This window comes from Crocodylus siamensis, chromosome 1, assembly GCF_052110815.1.
Source record: "Crocodylus siamensis isolate JL-2025a chromosome 1, ASM5211081v1, whole genome shotgun sequence".
Lineage (NCBI taxonomy): Eukaryota > Metazoa > Chordata > Crocodylia > Crocodylidae > Crocodylus > Crocodylus siamensis.
In genome coordinates, this window is record NC_143395.1 from 228013534 (window position 1) to 228023004 (window position 9471).

The 9471-nt window shown below is 42.3% G+C and overlaps 1 pseudogene; it reads left to right on the forward strand.

Moving 5' to 3' along the window:
- Positions 1-256: 256 nt before the first annotated feature.
- LOC149874230 (uncharacterized) lies at positions 257-8526 on the forward strand (annotated as a pseudogene).
- The last annotated feature ends 945 nt before the right edge of the window (positions 8527-9471 follow it).

Genomic DNA, 9471 nt, shown 5'->3' on the forward strand with positions numbered 1-9471 from the left:
CTGTCCTTTCTACAGGCCTAAATTTCTGTGCAGAAAAATACCCTAATAAAATACTTTAATGTGGGGAACTAAAAGAATTCTTCCGACGCCTCCGCCTCAAGGAATATTTCCACGACCAAAATGAATCCACTTCCAACAACAACTCATCCTCTGACACCATTGAGGAAAAGATCAACCCCAAAAAACATCATATTGGACATCTCACAGTGGATGAAACCCTAACCTTGACCACCACATTGACTACTTCAGGGAGAGAATGAACAATGAAATACTGAACAACACACGCTACCATAATAACCTCTCTCTACCAGAGAGAAAGGCCAGAGAATCTCCAAGATCTAACCAGAAAATAGTAATAAAACCAGTGGACAAAGGAGGAGCCATAGTCATCCTAAACCAAGAAGATTACATAAAGGAAGCCAACAAACAGCTCTCCAACACCACCTACTACAAAGACCAACAAGAAGATCCTGCTCCCCTTTTCATCATGAAACTCAGTAATACCATCAAATCATTTCCATCAGGACTACAAGAAAACTACATACATTGATCCCCCCACTACCCAACCCAGGGACTTTTTACATGCTCCCTAAAATCCACAAACAAGGGCACCCTGGCAGACGTATCATATCCAACGATGGGACCCTAACTGAGGAAATACCAGGTTTCACCAAATCAATCCTAAAACTGCTTGTCACCCAAAGGGAAAGTTTTGTCCAAGACACTATAAACTTTCTACGAAAACTTAAAAACATAGACCACCTTCCCAGCAATGCCCTCTGAGCCACCATGGATAGTACCAGCTTATATACCAACATCCCACAACAGGATGGCATCAAAGCCTGCCTTACGTATTTCCAGGAGCAAGATTACAACTCATAGTACAGACCCAAAGATATTACTGACCTTATACACTTCATCCTCACACACAACAATTTCACTTTTAATAACCAACACTTCCTCCAGACCATGGGCCCAGCTATGGGCACCAAAATGGCCCCACAGCATGCCAACTTTTTTATGAGCCACCTGGAAGAAGAATTTCTCAAGGGCTGCACCATCAAACCCTTGCTATACTTAAGATATATCAATGACATCCTCATCATTTGGACTGCAAACCTGCAATCTCAGATTGAATTCCATCAGAAATTCAGCAATCATCATCCCTCCATCCAACTAGCTCTTGAATACTCTAGCACCACCATCTCCTTTTTAGACAAAAAGATCAGTATCCATAATGGCAAAATATAGACCTCATTATACAAGAAACCCACAGACCAACATACATATCTGCACAGACCTAGCAATCACCCTAAACGCATCAAAAAAGTTGATATACAGCCAGGCCCTCAGATACCACCGAATTTGCACTGAAGAGAACACCCGGGATTGTCACCTCACCAATCTTACAAAGGCTCTCACCCAACAAGGACACTCCTCCAGAGAGATAGATTGCATGTTTGAAACAGCCACCCAGATACCACATGAAGAATTGCTGCAGTACAGAAGAACCCACCCCACCCCCACCGAATTGCACGCCACCGGTTATGACATATCACCCCTCCCTCAAACCCACATGGAAAATCCTCAAACAACTGCAACCCATACTAGAAAGAGACCCTATTCTTAAAGAGATCTTCCCAGAACCACCCATCCTAGCCTTCAAACATGCACTGAACCTCGCTAACCTCATCACCAGAAGCAAATTTCCTACAGCCCAGAACACACCGAATGGATCCAGACCATGCCATGACACAAAATGCAAAACCTGCCAACACATCTCCACCACCTCCACAATCACTACACCCCACAACAAAGCCATTAGCATACCCAGATCTTACTGCTGCACCTCCAGAAATGTAATATATCTCATCCAATGCACCAAATGCCCTGATGGAAAATACATAGGAGAGACCAAACAACAACTGTGCACCAGAATGAATGCACACCGGAAATCTATCAAAGACAAGAATACCCAATTACCTGTGGGGGCACATTTTTCACAAGAAAACCACTCTCTCACCAATCACTCAGTTCTAGTCCTCAAAGGAAACTTATAAAACACTTCTCAGAGATGAGCCCATGAACTTCACTTCATCAGCCTCCTGGATACTAAAACCCTTGGAGTAAATATAGACATTGGATTTATGACACACTATAACCTGCCTGACATCTGATTCCCCAAGCACCTCTCCACTATTTAACTGCTACATTCATCCCCCTTCTCCCCTCCCAGCCAGTCTCTCACCCACTAACTCCTCAATTTACATCTTCACTGACTGCCTATCTTGTATGCATACCAGCCCGGCCTCTGGCTCCTTTACTTTTCATTCCATCCAGGAAGAGCACACACCAACTGCTGAAACTTCCTCAGCCTGACAAAGGATTTTTAAACCCGAAAGCCTGCTTAAAAAAATAAATTTCCAACTATTTAAGTTGGTCTAATAAAAAATATCAGATTCACCCAAAGAACCTTGTCTGCCTATGTCCTTACACCAACCCAGTTACAACCTACACCCCTAAATACAGACTATACATCTAGCACTGAATTCAGAATGGAAGGTTATTTATAAACTGGATGGCTACCACAGTCAGTTTTATTAGCCAAATGTGGAATGACAGGCAATACAATACAACTTTGGGCACAGGCAGTATGGTTTTACCTAGGAAAGAGCAGAAAGACTAGACAGGCTCCTTATACTACTTGCTGGTGAAATCCATCATGCATTTACTTACACTAAATAAGGATGATTTGTCCAGGTGTGACACAGTAAGCAAACTCACCATCAGCTTGCTACTAATATTGGGAAATGTTTGTACTGTTTGCAATGAAGGAAGCTTAGAGCTTTTCTAACCACATTTTTATCTTATTAAAGAGTTACTACAGTCAGTGTCCAAGTCCTTCTTACCATAGTCCATATAAGTAATTCTGTACTTAGTCTGTTGTACTACATCTTGCAAAGAATCTCAACAAGCTTTGCCATATTATTAGTCACTGAAGTAAAGTTATACACATGCAGTACCAGATCCTATGTAAAAAATGTGCAGGAATCCCTTCACAGATGAAACGCAACCAGTTCTTGGGTAGAGGATATATACCAGGCAAACTATGGGTGCACAGTGCCTTAGAAGAAATACATTATAAGCAAACATGGCAATGAGGAATTTGAATGGTAGGTTACTTAGCTGAAGTACACATGTGACAATTCTTAGAAAGTTATGTGTTATTAATCACAATAGAAAGTAAAATATTATCAATATTATAGAACTGTACATAGCCTGCCTTTAACAATAGTCTCTACAAACGTTTGCATCCAATTGTCAGGGACTCTGAGTAGGCAGGCCAGCCTGAACCAAGTACCACAGCAGCCATACCTGCAGCAAACCCCCACTACTGTGCTCTGCCCCAGTTTAGGAGCAACAAGCACCCTGATTGGCTGCAGGAGCACCATCTATCCATTTCATAGATTGATTAGTAGATTGCAAGGTGATGGAAGGGGCCCCACAACATCATCAGGTCCAGCCCCATTGCACTAGGCAGGAAAGACAACTGGGTGACCCCAACGAGGTGACTGTCTAGTCTCCTCTCTAAGATTTCCAAGGTAGGTGATTGCACCACCCCTGGAGGGAGCTTATTCCAGTCTGGTCACCCTAACTATGAAGAGGTTTTTCTTAGTGTTAAGCCTGAAACTCTTTCAGGAGTTTGTGGCCATGACTCCTGGTTTTCCCCTCAGGTGCCCTGGTGAACAGTTGTTCACTGAGCCCTTGATGTACTCCCCTAGTGTAGTGGTAAGCTGCTACCAAGTCCCCTTTCAGCCTTCTCGTTTTCAGGCTGAAGAGACCCAGGTCCCTCAGGTTTTCCTCGTATGGCCTGCCTTATAAGTCTCTGATCATATAAGTGGCTCTTCTCTGGACTCTCTCAAGCTTTTCCACATCCTTTAGAACAAGCTAAATCAGGGCCGGGAATTTTTCAGGCAGAGGGCCACTTACTGAGTTTTGGCAAACTATCAAGAGCTGAACAAGTAGCCTCACCCTTCACAGGTGCCCTGCCCCCTGGTCGCCATCTTGTTACTGAAAGTCCCACCCACTAACCCCTGGCTTTTGCAACCAGAAGTCCCTCCCCTTGCCCCCAGAAGTACTCCTTTCAGCAAGGAGTTTAGCCATCTCAAAACCAGAAAAATACCAAAATATATTCTAAAAAACAAACATCTACAACATTCATTAATTTGATTTAAAAAAATATTTTTGTCCAGGTTTACATGTGTTTGTGTAGTAGAAGTTATCACACAATAGCTTAAAATGAAGTCTTATTCCTGTATATTGTAGGGGGTGGGTACAGGTTTGTGGGGGGCTGTGCGTGTGTCTGTGGGGGGTGGATAGGTGTGGGACTGTGGGTGTGCAATGAGGAAGCACATGGGTGTGTATGTAGATATTTGGGGTGGGGGTGGGTATGGGGTTTCTGGGAGGCTGTGTATGAGGAGTGGGTGTGAGGGATATGACAGTGCGAGGAGGGTGTGGGTGCATGTGTGTGGTGGGGTGGGTCTGTGGGACTCACCCAGTGAATACACACACACCATCCCTCCCCACACACACACACACACACACACACACACACACACACACCCCTGGGGTACCGGTGCAGCTGGGAGCCAAATGGTACTTGAGCAGTGCAGGTGGAGGAAGGCAGGGAAATGGCTACGAGTGGAGTGGGGCTGGACTGCGGCATCCTGCTGACAGATCCTCCTGGGTCCTACTGGCCCTGGCTCCTGTCATCTTTGACAGGCATCCAGGAGCAGATAAATATTTACTAAATGTTTTAGGGGCCCTGCAGGCGAGATAGAATGGCCTGGCAGGCTGGATCTAGTCTGTGGACCATATTTTCCCCACCCCTGAGCTAAATGGTGCTGGGGCCCTGGGTCTGTAGACCAGTCAACAGTTCTTTTGCAGCAAGCCTTCTGGTTCCTGCACCCTCATTCTTCTAGTTCCTGACCCTCACCTTCAGCATATTTCTGGACTCCAGCTTTGGATTTCCCTAAGGTTATGTTTTCTTCTGTTCTGGAGCCAGACTGTTCTCAGTGGTGACCGATGACAGAACAAGGAGCAATGGTCTCAAGTTAGGAAAAACTTTTCACTAGGAGGATAGTAAAACACTGGATACCCAGAGAGACTGTAGACTTTCCATCTTTGGAGGTTTTTAAAACTCAGCTAGACAAAGCCTTGGCTGGGGTAATATAGTTGGGGATGATCCTGCTTTGAGCAGGGGTTGAAGTACATGATCTCCAGAGGTCCCTTCCAACCCTGATTTTCTATTATTCTACTCCTGGTTCCTGACCATGGTTTGCCTCTGTTTTTAGATTTTGCCCTGTGGATTGTCCTCCAGACTCATACTCAGAATCTGACCCCTGGATCCTGACTGGACTGTGTTGTAGACTCTGCTTCTGGATCTCCCTCTGCCTTTGACTCAGCCCCAGGCTTTCTCCCAAAGGCCTTACCATTAGGCCAGACCACCTATGCCCCAGTTCCTTACACCAACAGAGAATGTTAAACTTTATAAAAAGTAAACAAAACAAAAACAAATACTAACAAAATAAGAAGCTTAATCAAACATTGCAATTTAAATTAAGACCTATGGTATTTTGACTTGGGACTACATGGAAGTATGACTGAATAATATAGGTCACTGTCAATCTGATAAGAGATTTTTACACTGCTTGACATGATAAGAACAAAGAACAAAGGACAAGAAGAATCATCAGCAGGTTACTGGACTCAGTTAAGCAGTCACAAGTAGTCATGTTATATAAATGCCTTCATATGCTCAACACGCTCCAACATGAATCTCAATAGGTTTGTGTGCCCATACTCAGACTGGAAGGCTGTTTCAGAACCTCCTTCCTCTGATAGCTAGAAACTTTCTAATGTCTGGTATAGTTTCATTCATAACTAGTTTATACCTATTTATTCTTGCACCAATTTCATCCTTCAGTTTAAAGAGCTTTTCTCTCTTCTTAGCATTTCTAGTTCTCCCTCCACTGATACATTTACAGAGACCAGTCCAATCACCTCTCATCCTTAGTTTTTCAAGGGAAAAGAGCCAGGCTCTTTAATCTCCTCTCGTTGGTTGGCAGTGGGGACTTCAATTCCTTTGATTCTTCTATAAGTCTTTCTCTGCTCTACTTTGAATTATGGAACTGTTAATGACAGTTCAACCATAAGTAATTTAGACAATTAGTGAAATGGCAGTTCAATTCAAAATTTCCTTAATATGCATATCAAAGTCTACACACACACACACACACACACATGCACACACAAAAGCTATGCAGTTAACACTCCTTTCTTTTCACTTCATCATTTGACAGAAACACAAAATACTAAGCATAATCTTCACTAATTTCAAGTTCTTGTCATTTTAACTAAATGGTAAAAGCATTTAAAACTGTTAGTTTGGAAGTGAAGCAGTGTTTACTACAAAGCTTCCTTTTCAGTCTGAAAAACAGTTTTGTGTTATGCATCCATTCATTATGACCATGCTACAGCAGTGTTTTCACTATGAAAGCTCTTAATGGTCAGGTCATTGCATGTAAACTGATTTTGGTTACAATACAGAAAAACTGTAATTAATTTATCAGTTTACTCTCTCCTATCCATTCATTAAAAATTACTTCTAGTTACCAATGGCAACAGTTATATTAATGTAACACATTGTAAAGTTTGTACAGTTAAGTCTTTGCAGATTTGAACTGAGATATGTACTTTCTGGGGAGTATTTAACTTGGAATAACCTAGTTGTCACTTGGGTAAAAGGAAATGCAGGTGAAACCAACACATAGATAAGTCCACCAGCTTGTTTGAGATATCTGGTCTCCTGAGATAGGAGACAGAAGCTTCAATTTAGTTCATGGCATTACAGTTGGTAATATAGGACAATGGTCTTTTCTTCTACTGCTGCTGCAGATTTCCCCTAGGGGCTGAAAAGAGAGGGAGAGTTAATAAGGTGCTTATCTGAGATAAGTCTTAGAAGCTACCAATAGCATTCATCACTGGCTGGCAGGGGAGGGACTCATGCTTTCAGCCATTTGTCCAGGAGTTATCAGCATTTCCATTCCTCAGTGGCAGGGTGGCCTGAGAAGCACAGGCTGAGCCCATCACCCCAGTCTGCTGATGCACTCCAGACTTCAAAGTTTGCCATCCAGGCTGCTCCGGCATCCGTGCTTGTGCCCTTGGACTGCAGGCAGCCCAAGGGAATAGAGTGCTCATTCCAGCACCACTGCTGCAGCATAAACAAACCTGAGATGTTTTTTCTTAAGGAATCAGGAGCCTCCATCATGTAGAAGAAAATCATGAAAATCATTCTAGACTTCTTTTTTTTTTTTTTTAACTAATTTAGATCTTGTCTTAGGTTGTCCTTTGAGATAGGTTTTTTGACAGATCAGTGAGGAAACCATGCTTCTGATGTCAGATTTTATAAAGGGACACGACTTCATCTCCATTCTGAATCCTCTTCTTAGACAGCCCTATCCTTGGCCACCTACTGGCCCTTTCCATCTGCTATTCACACTTATCTTTTAAGTTGCACAACGTTGCAACTCCTTCTGAGGTCACATTGCCTTTGAACAGCATAAATGTATCTTTGTTCTCAATCTTATTTTGGGTCTGTAGGAACAGATTTTCCAAAAGCATAGGTCTCCTTTCTCCAGCTGTTTAAAAGGAGGGATGATACCTTCAGGCTCTCTCACCACCTGCTTGTTCATTCTTTTCAGCTGCAGGAGAATTTCAGGGTTACTGCACTGTTGCCATTCCAATCTGGGCTTCTCTTTTTTCTGCTATATGACAGATTTGATTAAAGTATGTTCTTGTCTAATATTGTTTTATGTAACTCACGCAGCGTTCCTCGTTGAATATGAACTCACAAGTATATAACATTGCATCTTTCCATATCTTAGATCCTTGTTCTAATATGTTTTCTTATATCAGCAAAATGGTAGAGTTTTAACTTTAAAAATACATGCAAATTCTCTGAATAATATTATAAGTACTCCTATTTTTCAGCCGTCTGCTTCACAACAGCATATATTCAGAGCCAAAAAACAAATTTCTTCCCTTACTACCCTAAATTGTATTGCTTCTTCTATTAGGAAAAACAAATAAAAAGGCAAACTGTCTCTAGAAACCTTTGCTTTCTAACCAATATAGCTGAATATTAACTCCACCATTCTTTGGTATTGTGCTTTTTATGATCTAATTTAGGTCTGTGTCTCTTTTGTTGGAGTACACAGTCTTTGCTATAGGTGATCCATCACAAATACAGTATCTCCATTTATTTTAGCACTTATTCTGAAGTTTGTTTCTCTGTTTTACACAGCTGAATTTTTCTCCTCCTTCATGAACAGGACAATGAAAAAAAGAAAATCAGGGCCCAGAATCACCATGTTAAAAAACCATGTGTTGAAACCGTTCCGGAGGATGTACTCACAGGCTTGCGTTGATTTGCCCTACCGTAAATCAATGTTATTCAGATACTAATTAAACAAAAGCTGCATATAAATCACAACAACAGGATTTGATAACATTGTCAACTGGAGAATTTCTAAACACAACCATAGGTTGAACTGCTATCAAAGATATGTCTATACACATGCTCTGAAACATTCTAATTAGAACACGTCAGAGCAGACTTGATTGAGTTCTAATTAGAATGCTCCAGCATGCCTCACTGTCATGTGTATTCAGCATCCCACATTTCAAAATGGCAGCAAAGGCACTTTAACTAAAAAAACTTGCTGAATGAGCTGTAATGACACTGTGGCCATTTTGAAACACAGGACACTGAGTACACATGATGCTGTGGTGTTTTAATTAGAGTGGCTGTCCAGGATCCACTCTAATTAAAACACCCCATCCCTCCCCCTGAGCATGTGTATAAACACCCTTTAATTCTGCTTGGGTTTCATTTGGACCTGCTCTTACCTTTTGATATGATATGGCAAAAAAAAGTGGGGGACAGAAAAAGATGAGGAGTTGATGAAAATTTAGAAAAAAAGATGTTTCTTTCCTTAAGGCAGAGACTGACTTCACTTCAGACTCACCACAGGCTTTACTAGTAGACCACAGCACAATTAAGGGGGAGGGCAATTTAGCCTGGGGAAGAAGGGATACAAAAATACATGTAACCACTTTGTTGGCCGAGCTGACACCACTATCACCAGCAGCCCAGCTGCTGTGCCTGCCCAATGTGCCACTGCCACGCAGGGTGCAGAATTGCCCATCTTCATTGCTGGTAGTGAATTTCTGCAACTCTGCTGCAGGAGATTGCATAGAGTTATTTGCAGGAATTCATCCTTGGACAACATGGTAAAAACCTCTGAGTTGGTGCAAAAAATCCTTTCTTTCTTCTCTTCTGACAAAACATAGCACTACACACCATGTGCCTCCTGAATCGGGGGGGGGGGCACCCGCAGAAGCCACCGC